Source organism: Filicampus tigris, chromosome 2 (assembly GCF_054856515.1).
Source record: "Filicampus tigris isolate MCC_2025a chromosome 2, RoL_Ftig_1.0, whole genome shotgun sequence".
NCBI classification, from domain to species: Eukaryota; Metazoa; Chordata; class Actinopteri; order Syngnathiformes; family Syngnathidae; genus Filicampus; species Filicampus tigris.
Genome location: NC_141218.1, coordinates 36,194,469 through 36,218,756, shown reverse-complemented (window position 1 = coordinate 36,218,756; position 24,288 = coordinate 36,194,469). Strand labels below are relative to the sequence as shown.

At 42.6% G+C, this 24,288-nt stretch overlaps 1 pseudogene; it reads left to right on the top strand.

Annotated features, from left to right (window-relative positions):
* The first annotated feature begins 820 nt into the window (after nt 1-820).
* LOC147152229 (uncharacterized) lies at nt 821-2,174 on the top strand (annotated as a pseudogene).
* Nucleotides 2,175-24,288: the final 22,114 nt, after the last annotated feature.

Sequence of the window (24,288 nt, the reverse complement as noted above, 5' to 3'; positions counted from 1 at the left end):
AATAAGCCTTTACTATAGACTCTCTACAACATACATTAATTGTGTGAAGATGTAAACCAACTTTCCCACATTGAGAGAATGCAGACAAAGAAAGGGGTGAGGACTATAGTGCCCAGAAAAGTGCAATATAAATCTGATTTCATTATTATTATTATTATTATTATTATTATTATTATTATCATTACCAGAGCATCGTCAGACCGGTCCGTCTATCCGTCAATGATGGACGCCTGTTTTGCTGACGGTTGACGAATGACGGGAAATATTTAAAAATAGACAGATTAAGCAACGATGGAAACTCCTTTATTTACCCTGCCATTCGTCTGCAGGCCAATGACGGAAGGGAACCCACGCTGCAGATGGATGACGGATAACGGATGCACTATTTTTAGTAAAATGCCCAGCTCTGATCATTATTTTCATTAAATTCAGACACTAGGGTGTCAGGAGATAAAAGAAGCAGCTTTTGTAATGCTTGTGCACCGTGTGGAACTGGAGCCAAACAGAACTTTCCTTCTTGCCTGTTAAACTCAATGCAATTTCTATCATAACTAACTACCGTAGCTCATCTTAAGGCACCGTTCAAAGCAAGGTTAGGTTCAGTCTGTGAGTGCCTGATTTTAGAATTGGAGGATTGAAGGTTATTCAGTTTGGAGTGCTGCCAGAAAGCTTCCTGCGCACTATGAAGGTGGCATTGTGCCCCCAAGCTACTTGGGTGGAACACCATTGAACTACACTGTCACATCTTCCTCACCTACATGATTTGGGATTTGTTGTCTTTGTGGCCTAGTTGATTGAATGCAAATATATGCAACATAGTATGAGGTCACTGTCCCCAGAGAGCAACCAGGTAGTAAAAAAAGTTTAGGACAGAAAAAGAACATAAACTGCGGACCAGTATTTCCAATTTCGGGTCCATAGACAAGATCATCACCACACTGAGGACCTCACTCTTGTGAGTGAGCCAAAGTAGAAATAGAACACTAAATATTGATTTATAGTGGGCTGTGCTCCAACAGGAAGGACAGCATTATTTATAATCCATCATTTCGAGCACATGGTAGGCTCTATTCAGTTCCGTTATTAAAAAAAAAAAGTCAAATTGGAATTTGTCCAGTGTAAACACTAGCACTAAATTGATCAAATAAACATACGGTAGAATTAGAATAAACTTTTCCGCCGCGCCGACTCGCCGCAGATTCGCCGGAGAGACGAACGAGCGACTCTTTTTCCCCCCGCATCCTACGACTTTCTTCTTCTTTTTTTTTTTTCTTCTTTTTTTGAGACTACTCTGAACATTTTTTGGAAGCAGCGGATCGACGATTTCATCAGTCTCAGCCGCACAACAACTCGGGCTTCTTCGGCTGCCCCTCAGCTGCTCAACTGCCTTCATCCACCGGGCGACTACACGCAACTGTGTCTTCTTGCACCACTTGCACTCATCTCATTGAAAGGCTTTCCCTGCTAGAGGGACGTGTCCGTCAGCTAGAATAATGTGGTAACCGCATCTGTGGCAGACACAACAGTTAGTATGGGTTGTAGCCAACCTGCTAGTCTGGTTAGCATTAGCCCTAAGCGGTCTGCTAATCGCGGTGAGCCTGTTCAGACGCATAACAGAGTCAGCCCGTTAGCCAGTCCCATTCCACTTCGGTCTACTGGCTCCCGTACTTTAGTAATAGGTGACTCCATTACCCGTAAGATAAAAAATCCAGCCACCGTAATGTGTTTTCCTGGGGCCAGAGCACCCGACATTGAAGCTAATCTTAGGGAGCTGACTCGCAAAAGGACTACACACCAGCACAGGGCAAACAACACTAGGTACTCCGACATAGTGATACACGTCGGCTCCAATGATACTAGGATGAGGCAATCAGAGAGAGATCACAGAAAAGAACATAGCTAGGACTTGTGATCTCGCTAGAAAGATGAGTCTGCATCGAGTAATTGTCTCTGGGCCCTTGCCTGCGAGAGGCAATGATGAGAGGTTTAGCAGATTATTCTCGCTTAACTGGTGGCTGGCTAGCTTTTGTAGTGAGCAGGGACTGCAGTTAGTAGATAATTGGCCTTGTTTCTGGGGCCGACCCAACCTGCTTAAAGTGGACAACCTTCACCCTAACTGGGAAGGCGCCATCACTCTTTCTAGAAATATATATTACTGTTTGAGTCGTCCATGACAGTTCACATCAGAGCAGGTCGGGTTACAGGCGATTAGCGAGCCTGTAAGAACGGGTATAGAGTCTGTAAGGCTAGAGTTAACTAGCGCTATGCTAGATTCTGACAACACAAATAGTTTTTTATGTAGATTAGAGCCGTACACACCACATATTCCTGCATCACATAGCGATATTGTTTCTACAGAGGTGGTGCAATATAATAATAATAGTACTCAAGAGCCGATAAATAACTACCATATCCCGACAGTCGTACCTTCCCGCTGCGCTTATAGTTGTTCGAGGTACAATACAGGACCTAGGGAACGCAATCTTATTAATATTATGATTAGGAATCCCCAATATGGGAAATTATCCGGATAAACCTATTTTACTGAAACTCAGTTTGTTTGATATTAGATCACTCTCTTCGAAAGGCCTGTTAGTTAATGACCTCATAAGAGACCATAAACATAACATGATAGGGCTTTGCGAGACCTGGTTAAAACCTAATAATTTTCTACCGCTAAATAAGGCCTCGCCTCCAAACTTCGTTAGTTCACATGTTGCGCGCCCTCATAAGAAAGGCGGGGGGCGGGCCCTTATTTATGAATCTGATTTCAAACGTAGCACGCATTCTAGCGACGCCTTTAAAACATTTGAAGTGCTCATTATGCGATCTACAGCCTCATTGCCGTTTTTTATCGTAGTTATTTACCGTGCCCCTGGCTCGTACGCTGGATTTTTAGGTGAGTTCTCTGAGTTTTTGGCTGATTTGGTAACTCATGCAGATAATACAGTGATTAAGGGTGACTTTAACATTCATATGAATCTCCCGTACTTCCAGCGGCGTTTCAGACAATAATTGATAGCTTTGATTTCACGCAGATAATAGACAAAGCGATGCATAAAAACGGTAATACTTTAGATTTGGTATTAATCCGAGGTTTAGCATGCTCAAATGTAATGGTGTTACCATATACTACTGTTATGTCTGACCATTACTTTATAAAATTTGAAGTGCGGGCTCATTACCATCGTCCTGACCACAATCAAAGCTTTAGCAGCCGAAATATTAGTTCTTCAACCACCGCTGCGCTGTCTGAGCTACTGCCCCTGGCAACTGCTTCCTTTCCGAGCTATATTCCCTTATGAAAAAGTAGTATACAAGAAGTCTACTTTATAAAGTATACTTGAGTATAAGTATAAGTATATAAGTGTACTCTGAACTATGTACTTGTAGTGAACTACAAAGTATACTAATGAAGTGTACTACAAGTACACTCATTTATATACTACTAGTATACAAGTCATATACTTCTAGTCCACAGTTTAGTTTCCAGGTTTATACTTGAAGTGTACTGCAAGTGCACTCATTTATATACTACTAGTATACAAATTGTAATATTAGTTATGTGAAACAAATAAATGGGGAAAATGGGTTAACACTTTAGTTTACATGTTTATACTTTAGGTATAACAAAAGGACACTCATTGATGCACCATTATACTTGTACAGCACATTTTAAGATAGCTTACTGTGCATTTCCAAATAAAAGTAAAATGAAAAGAAAAAAGTCACAATATCAAATATTTCTTTATTGAGAAAGGTAGTTCAGGATTTCAATTGTTTCCATTTTCCCCATTTATTTGTTTCACATAACTAATATTACATTTTTTCTCTAATTAACTTCCTACCATCTCGGATTGTGGATCAGGGAACTTCACCTGAGTATGTGCTGTGGGTGAGAAAAAACATGTGAAATAAAACATTACTCAAATGTTATTTTTCGGTAAACTCTAATTAACTTCCTCACATCTCGGATTGTGGATCAGGGAACTTCACCTGAGTATGTGCTGTGGGTGAGAAAAAACATGTGAAATAAAACATTACTCAAATGTTATTTTTCGGTAAACCACTCACATTTAACAAGAATTGAAGGGTTTTCTGTACTGTTCTGAATTCAACTTTAGAGCAATAAGCAATACATGCTACAGGGGAACTGGATAAAATGAGCCCCTTTGAGAGGTAGTGTACACTACATAGTATCAGAAATCATTGTGGGTTGTTTACAACTATTCATACAATGCACTCATCAAGTATAGCATCAAGTTTTGAATCCATCCAACTTCGTTGTCCAAAGGGCACTCCGTGATTTGTTTTATCTGTTTTATTTGTTGATCCTCCGAAGTCATACAAGAAATCTTGCCAACCTCCACAGCCCCATCTTTAAAATACCGGTAATAAATGGCAAAAGCCATGGTCTTATTTTAATGCTTATAAAAAAAACGAGACGACACGAAGCAAAGTATCCATCCATCCATTATCTATACTGCTCATCCTCACAAGGGTCGCGGGCGTGCTGGAGCCTATCCTAACTGTCTTCGGGCAGTAAGCGAAACAATGCCTCGCTAATATAGCAGTATAGCACTTTCTTTTATTTATTTTTTATGTTTAGTAATTTGGAATACACAAATACAACAGCCAAGGGGCGACAAAAATAGCGGGAAAGAAATATATCTCAACTAAAAACAAGAGCCTGTTGTCATCAGCTGGCGCCCTCAAGCCGATGGACAACCCTCCCACCTTGTGACCATTGTTATCAGAGACTCAGAGTTGACTGGCAAGACAACAACAGAAATCATTACAGCTTTCTGACCTGAAATGATTAAAAACAAAATGTGTTCGTGTTGAAACAGATGATTCTGTGACATAACACTAATGCCAAACCCTTATGAGAGGGACAAAACCGGTATCAATAAAGTCAAGTTAAATGTTTCTAACTCTTTTCTTGTGTTTTCAATGTAAATAAAGACAATACAGTTGAGCACTGTACAAGTGTGAACCTGTAAACTTCAGTACTATGATGTTGAACATGTACAAACTAAAGCAAACTGCTTGTCGGTCGTGAAAAACATCTAAACTTCTAAACTGAATGCAAGCATATTTCTTTTTCCTGTAATTGGACCAATATCGACAAGGCTAAAGAAAGAAGTAGATGGTTGCTGTCCTGTGAAAAACATGCATGTCCAATTTTGTATTTTTTTTTTAATTATTATGTTCACGGCGGCATGGCGGTCGACTGGTTAGCACGTCCGCCTCACAGTTCAGAGGTCGTGGGTTCGATCCCGGCCCCGGCCTCCCTGTGTGGAGTTTGCATGTTCTCCCCGTGCCTGCGTGGGTTTTCTCCGGGTACTCCGGTTTCCTCCCACATTCCAAAAATATGCAGGGTAAGTTGATTGGACTCTCTAAATTGCCCCTAGGTGTGATTGTGAGTGCGGATGTTTGTCTCTGTGTGAACCTGCGATTGGCTGGCAACCAATTCAGGGTGTCCCCCGCCTACTGCCCAAAGACTGCTGGGATAGGCTCCAGCACGCCCCGTGCCCCTTGTGAGGATAAGCGGTATCGATAATGGATGGATGGATATTATGTTCACGTTAATAGGATATCTGCAATGCAGAAAATCCCTTTACATAAAAATTTAAAAATTGGGGCAAAATGGACATAAGTGTTTTTCACAGGACAGCGACGATATGGTTTCATATAAATTTGATTTTTAGTATGAATGTACTTATAGCCTTACATTTTTCTGTATACTTTACAGAAGGAACGTGTATACTTGAAACTTCCATATAAGTTTATCTTAAACTTTGGTGTATACTTTTCAGTACAAGCCAAGTAAACCTAAGCATACTTCTAGGAAGTTTAGAAAATAAAGTATTGAAAAAGTACACTTCAAGTATACTGCCTCCATTTTAGTATAAAAAAAGTTTACTTATAGTATACTTCGATAAACTACTTTTTGCTATGGGTTGGTTCGATTGACAATCTCACAAATTATTTTAATGCTGCTCTGTTAAATGCGGTTGACTCCGTTGCACCATTAAGACCTAAAACTCGTCCTAAATGGCCTACTCCGTGGCTTACTGAGGAAACCCGCTCACTTAAACAATCATGTAGGAAGCTAGAGTGCAAATGGCGTACGACTAAACTTGAGGTCTTCTATCAGGCATGGTGTGATAGCTTACTTATATATAAAGAAGCACTCGCCTTAGCTAAAACTAATTACTTTTACTAATCGTTTTAAATAAAAACAATCCTAAATATTTATTTGATACAGTGGCAATGCTAACGCAACAACTGCCGACCTCCAATAGATCCTCTCATTCAGCCCATGACTTCATGCAATTCTTTACGCAGAAGATTGAGCGCATTCGGGATGAGATTAAGGGCACTGCTCCTAAAACCCGTTGAATTCCGTGAATACTGATGCTAGTAGGGGTATTATGGCTGATAACTGTCTGACAACCCTATCTCTTTTTAAAATTGTATCTATTGAAAGCCTAACAAAATTAGTTGGTGCGGCAAAACAGACAACTTGCGTGCTCGATCCGCTTCCTGGTAAACTCGTCAAATAATTGTTTGCAACCCTAGGACCCTCCGTCTTAAATATCATTAACTTATCACTCACCTCGGGCACTGTACCAATAGCTTTTAAAACCGCTGTTATTCGACCTCTGCTTAAGCGGCCAAACCTTGATCAATACTACTCTTACTTGACCTTAGTGCTGCTTTTGACACCGTTGATCATAACATACTATTAGAACGCCTTGAAGGATGTGTTGGTATCTCAGGCTCAGCACTTTCATGGTTTAATTCTTACCTCTCAGAAAGGACGCACCATGTAATTCATGGCAATGCAACTTCTGAGTTTTGTAAAGTTAAATGTGGAGTCCCGCAGGGATCCGTACTAGGACCCCTTTTGTTTAGCATCTACATGCTTCCGCTTGGTGATATTATACGTAAATATAACATCAGTTTTCATTGTTATGCTGACAATACCCAATTATATATGCCGCTCGAGATAACAAACCCGGATAATTGCTGTAATTTAGAGGCGTGCCTTGCGGAGATTAAACAATCGATGTCTCTCAATTTTTTGCTTTTTAACTCCGATAAAACCGAGACGTTGATTATTCGCCCTGCTCGTCATCGGCACCTATTCATGAACGCCATTCTGAGGCTCGATAAATGTACTATTAATCAAAGTGATTCAACAAAAAATCTTGGCGTTATATTCGACCCAACTCTGTCTTTTCAAATGCACATTAAGAATATTACTAGAACCGCATTTTTCCATCTCCGTAATATTGCTAAAATTCGTCCAATTCTGTCGAATAGTGATGCAGAAATTTTAATCCATGCGTTTTTTACGTCTCGCCCCAATTATTGTAACGTTTTGCTCTCTGGTCTTCCCATGTCTAGTATTAAAAGTCTGCAGTTAGTCCAAAATGCCTCAGCAATACCTCTTGACAAGGACGAGAAAGTTTGATAATATTACTCCTGTATTAGCCAATTTGTATTGGCTCCCAGTCCACTTGAGATGCTATTTCAAGGTTTTGCTACTTACCTACAAAATACTGCACGGCTTAGCACCTTCCTATCTCGTCGACTTAGTGATACCATATGTTCCCACAAAATGCAGGCCTTTTAGTGATCACGAGAGACAAAAAGAAGTTCGCAGGCTCTAGAGCGTTTTCTATTTGGGCACCGATGCTTTGGAATGCCCTACCCGCGGATATTAGAGGCACTACCTCAGTAGAAATGTTTAAAACACGACCTAAGACTTATTTGTATGATTCTGCGTTTAGTTGAACTGTTTGTTTTGGCCTCTTTACTGCCGCTTCTATTCTTTTTCTGCCTCCTTTTCCCAGGCTTGGGAATTAGCTGATGACGACCAAATTGGAGGTTGCTGTTTCGATCCAACAGCAACTGACTACTACAAGATTGGAGGCTGACCACATCCTTGGAGGCGCTGTTATGGAGATTTCTACATTGACGACCATTGGGCCCCTGCTCACTTCATCGATGTCACCTACCTGCAGCACTTCATTTGATTAACTTTCACATCACTTTAATAAACACTGTATAGTACTACAATGTGTGTTCAATGTTGCCCACTCGGCATCCAGTGCAGCCTGATCATCCTGGAAGGTGGATTCCCCCATCTGTGGTCCTTTCTCAAGGTTTCTCACTTTTTCTTATTTTTAAAAGATGACAAGTAAACGGTATATTCTTTAGAAAAAAGAAATAAAATTGAAATAAAATAAAATTTATATCTTATGTCAGTCCGTGCGCAGCAGCAGCAAGGAGCTGGGTGATGCTGATCCTTTCCTCCATGGTGACAAATAAACTACCCTACTAAAAAGTAGTGCTTTCACCAAGGAGGCGAACGAGGAGTCCTTAAGCATTGGGGTTGCCAACCTTCTTACTCTTAAATAAGGGACAGGTGCACGGTGCCACGGTAGTGTGAGCATGATGTATGAATTTTTGATTTTTCTTTCTAATTTTCACATTAATGCCGAAACCACATTCACGTAAAAAAAAAAATGGACAGTGTTTTTCACAGGACAGAGACGTTATGTCACCTCATATGAAACCACAATTTGGCTCTTTTCATCAAAACGGGTGTAAGAAATCTGAAATGTAAAAGTGGAGTGTGACTCACCAAATTTATTTTTTCCATGGATATTTCTGGCTGCTTTTGACTGACTCAAGCAGTCTTCTGCCATTTTGCGCAGCCAGAGAAAAGTCCTTACATGACAGGTGGAGTGATTGCCGCTTTATCTGATCTAGGATCTTACATGTGTAGTACCGAGGGTCTCCATTAGGCATAAAAGACATTGAGCTGCCAACCTGGCTGTGTCTGTCGTTATTGACAATCGATCACCATTCAAAACTTTACTAAAAGCATCTTATATTACAGGATCGGTAGATTGCATTTTTCTTTATTTGCAAGAGTTGATAGTCAACATTTAAGGTCCCGAATGGGACAAACCAAATTAGCCCAAAATATGGGACGTCCGGGCTAATACGGGACAGTTGGCAACCCTACTAGGCATGCTAATTGCAGAGTCGGGAAAGACCCAAAATAAGTGCTTAGGTGTACGATGAACTTTTCACAGAGTTCTGGCTAGAACCGCGTTTCACTATGAACAGAAAATGTGTATTACAATTATTATGTATCGAGACATAAAATAAGACGACGGCTACCTTAGCAATTTAGCATATGCTCGAATACTGGAAGACGTTAACTGGTGACGTCAGCCACGATGAAGAGATCCATGTCAAAAGTATAAATACTTATTGTATCAGCAACGTTATTTGATTTTGTACTATTTTGTATCACAGAGTATTGAGTTTTGAGATTCACACAGTAATAGGTCTCAATATTATTTTCATTTAATTCAGCTTTGCAAATGGACTTTTTTTTATTTGTTAGAGCAGCATGTTTACATGGAAATGCAAATTTGGAATGAAAAGAAACAGAGAAGTATTAATATGATACTTTCTGACCGTTTTTAACAAGAAATATTTACCTTTTCAGATTTAAATAACCCAATCAGAAACTTTCCCATTATGATTTTTACACTTTTACACTCACCATTACCGTTAGGAGAAAAATATTCAATTATACCATGATATGAATTTCATGCCATATTGCTAAGCCCCCAGTCTCTGTTTGAAGCAGTTAAGTGTCCAGCAAAAATATGGTGAAATATTTACATTTTACATTTATGTAAAAAAACATTTTTTTGGTTAAAAAAAATGTAGCCTATTTACTACATTTATATACTATGACACGAAATTGCATATTTATACATAATGGTAAGTAACTACATAAGATTCAACACACTTGGGTACAAACTATAAATTATTCATCAAACTGAATGGAATGCCTGAAGAAGCAAAAGAGAGATATGACAAACCTAGATAAGTGCTAATGTCAATCAACGGACTTGAGACTGAATGTTAGCTACTACAAATACACCTAATGCACAGACTGCACCAAGGATAAACTATGATAACATATGGACATGTTACAGAGAAGCACCAGCAGTAAACAAATTGAATTCAACACTGGATCACGAGGACGACAACACAATAGATCCAAATACAGCAATAGATCCGGCCAAACAATTGTTTTCTTCCATTGTTACAGACTGTAGATATTTCACACAAGAGCAGTACAACAGTTGTATTAAATCCGAAGGTAAACTATTAATACTACATTTCAGCAATGTATACTAACTTCAATTCTAAGGGATTCCCTTATCCCTTAGCATCATTGCAATTACAGAAACCTGGTTTAATATTGATAAAGGTATCCATTTTTTTTTTACGATTATGATCTTAAATATATGAATAGTGAAAAGAAAACTTGGGGTGGGTTTGCTCTATATATTCACAATTCTATTAAATGCACAGTACTAGAAGATATGACCTTAACAATGAATGAAAATATGGAATGCCTAACTGTGGAAATTCATAATGAAGAGAAATATTATTATAGCATGTGTATATCGATCAGCTAGTTCGAGCATACAACTATTTAGGGAATTGGTGGAAATATTATACTCAATTGTAAAACATAAAACATTATTTATCTGTGGGGATTTCAATATCGATTTGCTAAATCCAACCAAACTGAAAACTATTGATGACTTCGTGGACACCAGAGCTGGGCAGTCCGTCCCGGGTCGGACCGGTCGAACCCTCCGGCCTGGCCGGATGCCCATTTTTGGTGCGGAGGGGTGGGGGCTGACAAATTTTAAAAAAAGGGCTGGACTAAGCATGGCCGGAAGTGAATTTTAGTCCGGCCCTCATGCGTGTGACATGGTCGCGAGGCGGCCAAATTTCATCTCCGCCTACTCGGTGAAAGGCTTCTTTTTAGGCTTCTTTCTACTCCCGCGTCGGTGCCAGCGACAACTGCCGCATTGATTCACATGACCGACGAATTGTGCTGTTGGAGACAGGCCTGCACACATCAGGAATTGTTGCTGCTCTGATCGATCCATTATGTCACATGTTGCGATGACATACAGTTTCCCACACGAAGAGGAGGAGAGGATGCAGCACGCAGCTCGTTGCTGCTGCAAAGCAAGCTAGTTTGGCAGCGGCGTCGATGTTGTCACGAATGTGTGTAAAAAAGCTACTCACCCACGTTCCCCCTTAGCTGCCCCCTTCCAGATCATTTTTGCAATAAAATTAAATGCATCGTCTAGTCATCTCGATTCCCTTTATGGTTGTAGCAGGCACGATATTCATTGTTGTCACTGTCTTTTTGACGCGACGCCGACCTGGAACGTAACTGTTTCAAAACAACTTGTCGACGAGTATAGTCAAGCTGCTTGCAGCAATCAAGGATGACGCTGGCACATCAAGGTGGAGTTCATGCACTTCTTCTGGCATCTTCCCTACTTCCGAAAATACGCCGTAGTACACCTGCCATGTAGTGGTTTGCTGGTATGCTTTTATTTTGAAGGCCAGGAAGTGTGAAGGAGGGAAAGTTTGGAAAATAAATAACTTGCTGAATGCTTACAGACCTCTTGTCGTCTGTTGGACCCAAATAATTAATAAATAATAATAACACGACAAAACAACCCCAGGGCTCGCAATGGAAGTAAGCACACGCAGCTGGGTAAGTACGAGGGACGCGTTTGAAGCATGTTTCAAGCATGTCCACAGCGGGTTTGAATAGTAAATTAACCAACTAATCGTCTTTAAATAAACCTGTTTTTTTGGTTTTTTTTTTGTGGGGGCAGGCGGAACGGGACGTGGAGTGATAATTCTTTTGAATAAGGGCGGGGGGACGAGGCCGGAAGGGTACCCAGGTCGAGGGTGCAGGGTCTTTCTCTTTACAATAGTCACTGCCCGCTTCAAAATATCAACAACATTAAAAATATCTGAAATGTAGCTGTTTAACCAAAGGAATACAAAATGTTTGCAAAAAGAAAAATCACATGTACAAAATGTTTGTTAAATTAAAAACCAAGGAGGCTGAACAAAGATACAAGGTTTATAAAAACAAGCTAACAGATATAATCAGAGCTAGCAAGCAGTTGTATGATAAAAAAAAGGCTATAATGACAGTAAAAATAGTAAAAAGGAACCTGGAATATCCTGAAAGCTATAATAAAACGTGGTTCATCCAAGTTCATATATCCAGACTACTTTGAGGATGGTCCTAATTAGAATATGACTGACTCTGTCAATAACTTCAATACATTTTTGAATGTTGGCCCAGATATGGCTGCAAAAATTTCAGATTGTAGAACCGTTCAATATGGTGATGCCTGATGCTTTTCACGGAGTCGTGGCTAACAGCGCTAATGCCGAATGTGGTCGTAGAATTGGACGGCTTCCAAATCATACGCGCGGACAGGACGCTGGAGAGTGGTAAGAGGAAAGGAGGAGGGCTGGCTGTGTCTGTGAACGATAAATGGTGTAATCCTGGGCACATCACGATTAAGGAGAATCTTTGCAGCAGAGATATTGAGCTGCTAGCTGTTCGCATGAGGCCATTCTACATCCCGCGATAGTTTAGTCATGTGAACGCGGTGACCGTCTACGTCCCCCCCACTGCGAGCGGCGACACAGCCTGTGATGTCTTGACTGCAGCAGTGAGCAGGCTACAAACACAGCACCCAAATGCCCTGCTACTCATCTCTGGTGACTTCAATCATGCCTCCCCTTCCTCCTCTCTGCCTTCATTCACACAGTATGTCACCTGCCACACTAGAGACAATAAAATACTGGACCTTTTCTATGCCAACACCAAGGAGGCATACACATCACTGCCCCTGCCCCCGCTGGGCAAAGCTGATCACAACCTGGTGGCTCTCCAGCCTGTGTACAAACCTCTGGTCCGCAGGCAGCCAGCTGTGACCCGCACGGTTCAGAGATGGTCTAGAGGCCGAGGAGGCCTTAAAGGACTGCTTCAGCACAACTGTGTGGGAAGTATTCAGCGATGCTCACGGGGAAGACATTAGTAGTCTATCGGACACTGTTACAGACTATATAAATTTCTGCATGGAGAACACCATACCCACTAGAACAGTAAGGTGTTTCTCCAACAACAAACCCTGGATAACACCGGACATAAAAGCTCTCATGAAGGAGAAGAAGAGGGCTTTTGCGTCAGGCAACAAAGAGGAGCGGAAGATTGTGCAGTGCCAGCTGAGGAGGAAGATCGGAGAGGGGAAAAGGTCCTAAAGGAAGAGGATGGAGGAGCAGCTGCTGAAGAATAATGCCATGGGAGTCTGGAGGGGCCTGAAGATCATCCCAGGCCACGGACAACCCAAGACGCGGACTGGGGGGGACCTGCAGTGGGCAAATGAGCTGAACCTCTTTTTCAATAGGTTCGATCAGATGCCTGCCCCCACTCAGTCTCTCCTGCTGCAGCCTCCACCTACTCCTCCTGCTCGGTGTGTCACCCCCTCCCCTCTTTTCTTCACAGTCTCCAGCTCCCAGCTACACCAGACAGCCACCACTCCCTCCTGCCCAGCCTTGGCCTTCACAACATATCAGGTGAAGAACCAGCTGAAGAAGATGAAGGCGAGGAAGGCAGCGGGTCCAGATGGCATCAGCTCCTCGAAGCCTGCGCAGACCAGCTGTGTGGAATTATTCAGCACATGTTCAACCTGAGCCTGAAGCTGGGCAGAGTCCCCCATCCTGCCTGGTCCCGGTGCCAAAGACCCCCAACCCGAAGGAACTCAACAGCTTCAGACCAGTGGCGCTGACATCTCACCTGATGAAGACCCTGCAGGGACTGGTCCTCGTCCACCTGTGCCCCCTGGTGAGCTCCTCATTGGACCCACTCCAGTTCGCATACCAGCCTGGCATCAGTGTGGATGATGCCATCATCTACCTCCTCCACACTTCACTCTCCCACCTGGAGAAGGCGGGGAGCACTGTGAGGATCATGTTCTTTGATTTCTCCAGTGCTTTCAACACCATCCAGCCCACCCTATTGGGAGACAAGCTGGAGCGGGCGGCAGTGGCCCACCACCTCACCACATGGATCCAGGACTACCTCACAAACCGGCCACAGTACGTGAGTACACAGTGCTGTGTCTAACGTGCTCCTCTGCAGCAAGGGGGCCCCGCAGGGAACTGTCTTGGCTCCCTTCCTGTTCACCCTCTACACCTCGGACTTCAACTGCAGCAACCCTACCTGTCACCTGCAGAAGTTCTCTGACGACTCTGCGATTGTCGGCCTCATCACAGGCGGAGATGATCGGGAGTACAGAGAACTTACTCAGGGTTTTGTGGACTGGTGCCAGCAGAACCGCCTCCTGATCAATGCGGGGAAATCCAAAGAAATTGTGGTGGATTTCGGTAGGCGCCATCACTCTTCACCTGCACCAGTGAATATCCGGGGAACAGATGTTGAGAGAGTCTCAATTTACAAGTACCTGGGTGTTCATCTGAACAATAAACTGGACTGGAGTGACAACACAGATGCCCTTTATAGGAAGAGTCAGAGCAGACTCTTCCTACTCAGGAGACTGAGGTCTTTTGGGGTTCAGGAGACACTCTTCAGGAACTTTTATGACTCGGTGGTTGCATCGGTCATTTTCCAGGGAGTGGTCACCTGGGCAGGCGGTGTCGGCCTGGGACAAGAAGCGGCTGGACAAACTGGTCTGGGCTGCTCCCTGGACTCTGTGGACTCAGTGGGGGACAGGAGGATGATGGCCAAGCTGTCATCAATGCTGGCCCGCCCCCTCCAGGGCACCCTAACAGCACTCCACAGCTCCTTCAGTGACAGACTGTTACACCCTCGCTGTGCAAAGGAGAGATTCCGCCGCTCCTTCTTGCCTGCTGCTGTCAGACTCTTTAACAAGAACATTGTGTAGTTTCTACATACTGGTGGACATTAGTGCAATTGGGCAGTCCTGCACCAGAGCTTATATCGTGCAATACCCAACATTCCCCACTACTGTAATACTGTGCAATACTCAACATTCCCTATTCCTATTCTATTTTTGTTTTTATCCAATGCTGTTCCTTATATTTCACTGCAGCACTGCAGCACTGTCACTTACTTAGAGTATTTTTCCTCTGTACTATGTACAGGCTAAAATGAGTGTTCCTCATACTTTTTATGTATATGTATTTTGGTGTGTATATACATGTGTTTATACACATAGTTACTGTGTATATTTACATAGGTTTGATCCTGAATGTTTGCCGTTAATGTTATACATTAATGGCTACATTATGCCTCCGTCCCTGTGTGACCTATATTCTTTACTGCTGTAACACTGAACATTTCCCCACTGTGGGATCAATAAAGGCCTTCTTATCTTATCTTATCTTCCACTTATCCGACGTCGGGTTGCGGAGGCAGCAGCTTAAGCAGGGAAGCCCAGACTTCCCTCTCCCCAGCAACATCTTCCAGCTCTTCCAGAGGGATCCCAAGGCGTTCCCAGGCAAGCCGAGAGACATAGTCTCTCCAGCGTGTTCTGGGTCGTCCTCGGGGTCTCCTGCCGGTGGGACATGCCTGAAACACCTCAATAGGGAGTCGTCCAGGAGGCATCCTAATCAGATGCCCGAGCCACCTCAACTGGCTCCTCTCAATGCGGAGGTGCAGCGGCTCTAGTCTGAGTCCTTCCCGGATGGCTGAACTTCTCACCCTATCTCTAAGAGAGAGCCCGGACACCCTGCGAAGGAAACCCATTTCGGCCGCTTGTATCCGAGATCTTGTTCTTTCGGTCATGACCCACAGCTCATGACCATAGGTGAGATTAGAAACGTAGATCGACCGGTAAATTGAGGGCTTCGCCTTTCGGCTGAGCTCCTTCTTCAGCACGACAGACCGATACAGGGTCCGCATCACAGCAGACGCTGGACCGATCCGCCTGTCGATCTCCCGTTCCATCCTCCCCTCACTCGCGAACAAGACCCAAGAAACTTGAACTCCTCCACTTGGGGCACGCCACCCTTTTCCGACTGAGGACCATGGTCTCAGATTTGGAGGTGCTGATTTTCATTCGACCGCTTCACAATCTGCTACGAACCGCTGCAGCGAGAGTTGGAGATTGCGGCTTGAAGAAGCCAACAGTACCACATCATCTGCAAAAAGCAGAGACGCAATACTGAGGCCCCCAAAGCAGACCCCCTCGACACCTCGGCTGCACCTAGAAATTCTGTCCATAAAAGTTATTAACAGAATTGGTGACAAAGGGCAGCCTTGGCAGAGTCCAACCCTCACAGGAAACGAATCCGACTTACTGCCGGCAATGCGGGCCAAACTCTGACATTGGTGGTACAGGGACCGAACAGCCCTTATCAGGGGGCTCGGTACCCCGTACTCCCGAAGCACCCTCCACAGAACTCCTCGAGGGGCACGATCGAACGCCTTCTCCAAGTCCACAAAACACATGTAGACTGTTTGGGCGAACTCCCATGCATCCTCAAGGACCCTGCTGAGGGTGTAGAGCTGGTTCACTGTTCCACGGCCGGGACGAAAACCACATTGCTCCTCCTGAATCCGCGATTCGACCTTCCGACGGACCCTCCTCTCCAGCACCCCTGAATAGACCTTACCGGGGAGGCTGAGGAGTGTGATCCCTCTGTAATTGGAGCACCCTATGCGGTCCCACCTTCTTAAAAAGGGGGACCACCACCCCAGTCTGCTAATCCAGACCACCACCCCGGCTTTTTGACTTCCTCAGTTACTTCAACCCCAGAGCTAGGAGAGCCCACCTCAGAGTCTCCAGGCTCTGCTTCCTCAGTGGAAGGCGTGTCGGCAGAATTGAGGAGGTCTTCAAAGTATTCTCCCCACCGACCCACAACGTCCCGAATTGAGGTCAGCAGCACCCCATCTCCACTAAAAACAGTGTTAATGTTGCACTGCTTTCCTCTGCTGGGACGCCGGATGGTGGACCAGAATTTCTTTGTCGATTAGGGCAGATTCAAAGGTCAGGGGGATTATTTATAGTGGGACTACTCACAAAGTGTCCTTGTATGCGGATGATCTCCTTTTGTATCTTACAGACCCCGAGACATCTATTCCAGCAATTTTAGTGATCTTCAGGTCATTTGGACAATATTCTGGATAAGATACAATCTTAATCTTGGTAAGAGTATTTTGTTAGGCTAAGAAAGTACATTATTCAGTATTTCCATTTACAGTTGAGCACTCGTCATTCTCCTAATTGGGGATTCAAGTTTCAACTGCTTTCAAGGATCTCTTTAGACAAAACTTTGCTCCCCTTCTAGAGAAAACTAAGTCAGACTTTACGCATTGGTCAATGTTGCCTATTTCTCTAACAGGGCGGGTCAACACAGTTAAAATGGTGGTTCTACCAAGATTCATGTACCTTTTTCAAAAGGTCCCACTTCTCTTACCTAAAATATTTTTCAATAAAGTAGACGAGGCTGTGTCTTCCTTCATCTGGAACAAAAAAATACCCAGAATCCGTAAATCTCTATTGCAATACTCTAAATCTAAAGGAAGGTTAGCTCTGCCGAATTTAATGTATTATTACTGGTCCGCTAATGTCGTGAAACCAACCACCTGGATTCAGGTGTTCAAGGTCACAGCCCACTTTGGTCCTCTTTAGAATTCAAGTCAGGCCTTCCTGCTTCGCCTATCGCGGTCATGTGTTCTGCTTTACCAATTGGCTGTAGTGTCAAATTTAATAGCCCTGTGGTCCAAAATACTTTGAATATTTGGTTTCAGTGTTGTTGACATTTTGATTTTAAGCATCTATTCACTTGCTCTCCTATCATATCAAACCCTTTTTTCTGCCAGCTTTGAATGATTCGGGTTTAAGAATGTGGTTCAATAAGGTTATTGTGCTAATTTCTGACTTGTTTGCTGATGGTGCATTTCTCTCATTTGATGGGTTGACTAAAGATTTTGACATTCCCAGGACGCACTTCTTTAGGTACTTACAGATCTGTAGTTTTGTAGTTAAACATTTTGTTGCGTATCCTGGTTTACCACCTGCTTGTCCTCTTGAGCAGGGTTATTCAAACTTTGAGTCAAGGCACATTTTTTTCAATGAAAAAAATCCCGTGGCACACCACCATCTGAAATTGTGAAAAAAAATCTTATTTTAACAATATGTGTTATATTGTTATATAAGCATTTTTTAACATTGAATAATAACGTTATATTATAACATCTTGAATAGGAACTAAATACAAAGAAAAATATATTATATAATGTTTCATATTGATACTTACTCAGTGTGAAACATGGGCCTTTTTGGAGAAACACAGAGCTTATATCCTGGCAGGAATCAATGAAAGACACACACAAAGCTCTTCCTCCACAGTTCTCAGTCTTTCTCTGTTTTTAGTTTTTACAGCAGTCAGGCTTGAAAAGCTCACCTCACGCAGGTATGTTGTGGAAAATGGGAGCAAAATAGCTTTGTTGGCCAGCATGGGGAACTCCTTGACAGCTGCCAACTAAAGACTGTCCAATGGTAGATCAGTAAAGTTCATCTTGAGACCACAATCTTGTCTCAGTTCAGTTAGTTCCTCCTACTTCTGTAAAGTCATGTCCTTTCCAACAGCTGATGCTGAGCTGAATGGGTCCCTAACCCAGTCAAGGCACTCCGTGGAGGCTGAAGAGATATAAAATGACAACTTCTCCTCAAGAGTTTTCAAATGTTTAACGATTATCTCACACAGTGCAGCAGTATTAACATCTTGCCAATTATTGACGAGTGGGAACATTTCAAGATTGCCACTTTCCACATGTTGCTGCCAGAGTTGCACCTTTGAAAGGAATCAATTTATTTTATCTGTACTAGTAAGCAGGTTTTCATTTCGGCCTTGCACAGGTGTGTTCAGTTCATTCAGATGATGAAAAATATCTGCCAGGTATGCCAGCCTTGCACACCACTCATCACTTGCAAGCAGCTTTGTGTAGTCGGACCCCTGATTTGTCAGAAACACTTCAAGTTCCTCTCGCAGTTAATACACACGCGCCAGCGTCTTGCCTCGCGACAACCATCGGACCTCCATATGAAACAGCAAGGCCTTTTTGCTCCGCTCCCATTTCTTCACACAAAGCCGCAAATATGCAACTTTTCACAGGCCGTGACTTCACAAGGTTTACCATACGCACAATATCGTCCAACACAGGAACGAGGTCTGCTGGTAAAGTCTACGGGGGCTTGGCGGTGTAAAACACAGTGCGTAATGATCACATCTGGGTTTTTTTCTTTCACTCTGTTTACAACGCCTTTGGTGCGACGGACCATGGCTGCGGCTCCATCAGTGCAGACACTCATGCAGTTTTCCCACTCAAGTCCTCCTTTTTCCAGATATTCGGATCTGACCCGGCAAATTTCCTCTCCTGTTGTTTTTCCTGGCAAAGCCTTGCAAAATAGAAAGTTTTCTCTGATTGTGTCTTCATCTACAAAACGCACATTGGCCAAGAGTTGAGCATTCGCACTTATATCAGTAGACTCATCAAGTTGCAACGCAAATTTGTTACTGATACGGATCTTGTCCAAAACCACACTTTCGATGTCTGCAGATATATCATCAATACGTCTGCAAACTGTGTTATCTGAGAGAAGGACTTTGGCTATTTCTTCAGCCGCTTCGGGTCCGAGCATCTCATTTACAATGGCTTTGCAAGCAGGAAGTATTAATTGCTCTGCCACAGTGTGGGACTTTTTTGATTTGGCCACAAGTTCAGCGACGTGGTAGCTAGCTTTAAGGGCTCTCTAGTTTACCTTTTGCGTTTTTTCCCATGAAAGTTGTTTGTTTCTCCATGTGCTTATGCAGGCGAACCAAATGCTCCACATTTTTGTTTTGAAGTGAAGGTTGTTTTTTTTGAAGATGGCGTTTAAGCTTAATTGGGACCATAGCACTGTTGGAGAGCTTTTCCCCACATACCAAGCACAAAGTTGATGCCATTGCATCTCAGATAAAAGTAAATCCAAATTCAAGATAGCTTTCGTTGTATTGCTTCGCGCCAGAAACTTTGGTGGATGCTTTTGCTTTCTTTCGACCTCCACTCATACTAGGGCCTTCATCTGTGTCCGGATTTTGTCCAGGGTCCAGTTCAGAGTCAGCAGTTTTCCTCTTCAAAATCGTATCCATCACGGTCACCGTCGTCCTTTATTTTTTTGTCACCGTCGTCCTGCTATCCACCTGTCGCTGCATCCACGCGTCACTAATATGATTGTCTCTAAACAAAGACAATTAGCCACCTTGCTGCTGCTGCTGCTACCTGCTGGGATGGAAGAGTACTACAACGTAGTAGCTACATGATTATGCTGCCAGGCGCTAAACCGCACAGGCGCTCAAATTAGATAATCCCCCACGGCACACCTGACAATATGTCACACACCAGTGTGCCGCGGCTCATAGTTTGAAAAACACTGCTCTTGAGGACTGGTTGCATTTTCATCCCACCAGCTGAGATCATATCTCTCGAATATACACCGAACATTTTGCATAAACTGAAACCTGAAAGCCTATCTGTTCTCAAAAAATCATGGGAATCGGATTTGAACTTGCAGCTCTAGGAGGACATGTGGAGCATTAGTATCAATCAAATTCATTCGACATCTATTTGCATTCGCCACTGTCTAATTCAGTTCAGAATCTTTCATCGGTCTTACTTGACCAAAGCCAAACTCGCTAAGATCTGCAACACCTCTGATGATGGCTGCCCGAGATGCAAACAGTCACCTGCTACTATGGGTCATATGTTTTGGTTTTGTGGTGACTTGAGTGGGTTTTGGGATTCAGTTTTTAGAGTTTTTTTTCCCATATCTGTGACAGGGCCATTGACCATAACCCCATAACAGCAATATTTGGTGTCATCCCAAGTCAACATGACCTCAGCTCTCAACACTGTTGCTTTTTCATCTCTTCTGGCCCGGAGGTTGATCCTCCTTAAATGGAAAGATGTTCGACCACCCTCCTTAATTCATTGGCTGCGAGAAGTCATGTGATGTTTACTGATAGATAATTCAAGGTACTAAATGGTTTTCAAAACAAATACTATAAAACATGGACATCATTTATTAAATGTGTGGAGATGCTGTCATTTGTTGATGTGTAACTTTTGTAGTTAGCCAACCATTCTGTATTGCTCTGCAGCCTTTTTTTGTTTGTTTGTTTTGTTTTTCGTTTGGTTCAGTCTTTGTTTTTTTGGGGGGGAAGGTAGGTTTGTGTTTTAAATTGGAACGAAATATTATAACCAATCTTTGTGCCACTGCGTGGCATAAGTTGTTTATTTTTGACACTTGCCAATTTTAGGCAGTTTTTTTTCTTCCTTCGTGTTTGTGTGTACTTAAATTGGAAAACATAAATAAAGTTCTCAAAAAAAAACTACTGAAGATTCATGACCTTGTGAAATATTATACCTTATCAATCTTATTTAAACCCTTTAGTAAATCGCTACCAATCAATATACAACGTTTTTTTCGACTTCGAGAGAGTACTTGAGAGGCTTTGGAAAACTTTGTACTACCAAAGTTTCGTACTATCAGGAAGAGTTTGTGTGTCTGTATGTGGGATAAAACTGTGGAACAATCTGGACCTACACCACAAGCAATACCAAAGCATGCATAGCTTTAAAGCGAGGGTGGGCAATTCCGGCCCTCGAGGGCCAGTATCCTGCCTGTTTTCCATCTGTCCCTGCTGCAACACACCTGATTCAAATGATCAGATGCTCAGCAAGGTCTGCAAAAGCTGGATAACGATCTTGATCATTTGAATCAGGTGGGTTGCACCAGGGTGACATATAAAAGGGCCGGAATTGCCCACCCCTGCTAAAGTGTTTTACAAACGTATGGTCTGATCACAGTACAGAGAGGGCGGGGCTTAGCATAAACTGCTCAGTCACTGACACTTTCTTACCATTGTTGGTATGTGCTTGTTGTTGCTTATCATGTTGTTATGTAATTATTGTTGAAATATACTGTATTTTTAAAACATGCAAACCATTATTTTGATTAGATATATTGAGTAATTATACATAATATATTGTACATCAATTTTTCTAATGTGTTATCTATATTAGTAGGACTTTAATAGGTGTAATTTAACCTTTAGGGAAGCGAAACTTAGACTGTATTAGTGTTGGATCATTCGCGAACGATTCGTTAAAAAAAGAACGAATCTTTTCAGTGAACGTGACTGAATGGATCACTTCCTGAAGTGATTCGTTCTTTTCTCAGTTCATTTGAGCTCAGCCACGCGCAAGTTGTCAGTCTTCGCGATCGACCAATCAGCAGCCAATATCAGATGTAAGCGGGATTTACTGAACATACTGCCACGCTATTGGCCTTCACAAAGGAATCAGTGATGTAATTTCCAGTTCACCAACAATTCGGTGAGTGAACGGGTCGCTGCGGGAATCAGTGATGTCATTTCCCGTTCATTAAGGATTCGGTGAGTGAACGTATCGCTGCATGAATCAGTGATGTCATTTCCCGTTCACCAACGATTCGGTGAGTGAACGTATCGCTGCGGGAATCAGTGATGTCATTTCCCGTTCACCAACGATTCGGTGAGTGAATGTGTCGCTGCGGGGATCAGTGCTGTCATTTCCCGTTCACCAACGATTCAGTGAGTGAACGTGTTGCTGCCATTTCTAGTTCACACGAACGAGAACTCCATCCATGCAGTCAGTGAGTGAACTGAGTTTTGCTATGAATGATTCACGATTCGCCAAGGAAGGAACCGCTCACCAACACCACTCCTTTCGTGCTCGCGGGGACAAGCTTTTTTTGGCATCCGTTTCTCCAAGCTAACGGCTAATGTTAAGCCCATCCAAGTACCGTGGGCAAGCGCATGAAAACAAATAAGAGCTTTGAAAAACGTAGTCTCTCGCCAGATCGTGATGAGGCGCCCCGGTCTGCAGCAGCTGGGAGATGACGTTGTTGTGGACATGGGACAACTTTATTTGAAAACATTTATTACAATACACATATGTGCACTTAAATATTTATTTACATTTACATTTTATTTATATAGCACTTTTCATACATAAAAATGCAACTCGGGGTGGACATAAAAATTATTATCCTCTCTGTCTACTGCAACTATAATGTGGTGCGATCATCGTAATGTTGGTTTGCCATTAAATTGTACTTTTATTTCAAATCTATTTTGGTGCATTTTATTAATTCTTGTTTTTATTTCAGCGCAACAGAACGTTTAATCAGACATGTAGTCATCCGCTTCATTTGACAAGCCTGCACTTCGTAACGCGTGAAAACAAAAATACACCGGACGTGTGACGACCGTGTGTTATGTCCTCCAAAATAACAAATGTTTATATATGTAGGCATAGTGTCTACTGCCATTATTGTTGTTGTTAGTATTTACCACCGTTATTATTACCACGATTATAATGGTTATGATAATGGTTTTAAATAATTGAGTGTGGTTTTTTTTTGTGTTTTTTTTTTTTTTGAAAGTCCGGTGCATTATCACCAAACACGAATACGACTATTGCCTGACGTGATTACAGTACATCAATGCAATGATTTTTTTCGGGGGGAAAATCCACCCCGTCCACGCCTGGGGTGGGGGGATGCGGGGCTGAATGATTCGGTGAACGATTCTTTTTGATGAACTCTTTCTAATGATTCAGTTCACTTAAAAGAACTGTTATGCCCATCACTAGACTGTATGGCTTGTAATATAAATGTGAGATGGGGGTGGGATTTAATACATTTCATATTCCCACTCATTTTTTGAGCAGCATGTGTAGAGCGGTCGCAAATGGTGACATGGTGACCTTTTGTTTGGTGACCTCTTGTTTTGTTTTGTCTATGAACTTCTTTTATTATGGTTGTTACGTGATGTATGAGTTGCTATACAGTTTCTTTGGTCCTTTTATGCTTTGTCCTTTATTATGTCATATTGGCCTGGTGTCTGACTGTTTATAAGCTTGAGTTACTCAGTGACACATTGTCAGTACGTCAAACCTTCTTCGAGTGAGGATGCAAACTTTCTTCCAGTTTAAGCTCTCTGTAGTTACTTTGTGTTTTCGTTGTCAAAGACTTTGTACTCGACAACTTCCGTGTCATGTCTGCATATTGGTCCAAATCCCAATCCTCATGTGACAAGTTGTTTTTTTCTCAGACAAAAAAAAAAAAAAAACAGGAGCAAGAGAGCAGAGCTACATTGAAATCCTAAGATTATATTCCTGGAGAATACATTGCTAGGGTTCGAACATCATCTCTGGCCTTTCTGTGTGGAGGCTTTATGTTTTCCTGGCACTTAAGTGGATTTTCTTCAGCTACTCCAGCTTCTTTCCACTTCACAGCAACATGCATGTTAGATTAATTGAAGACTCAAAAT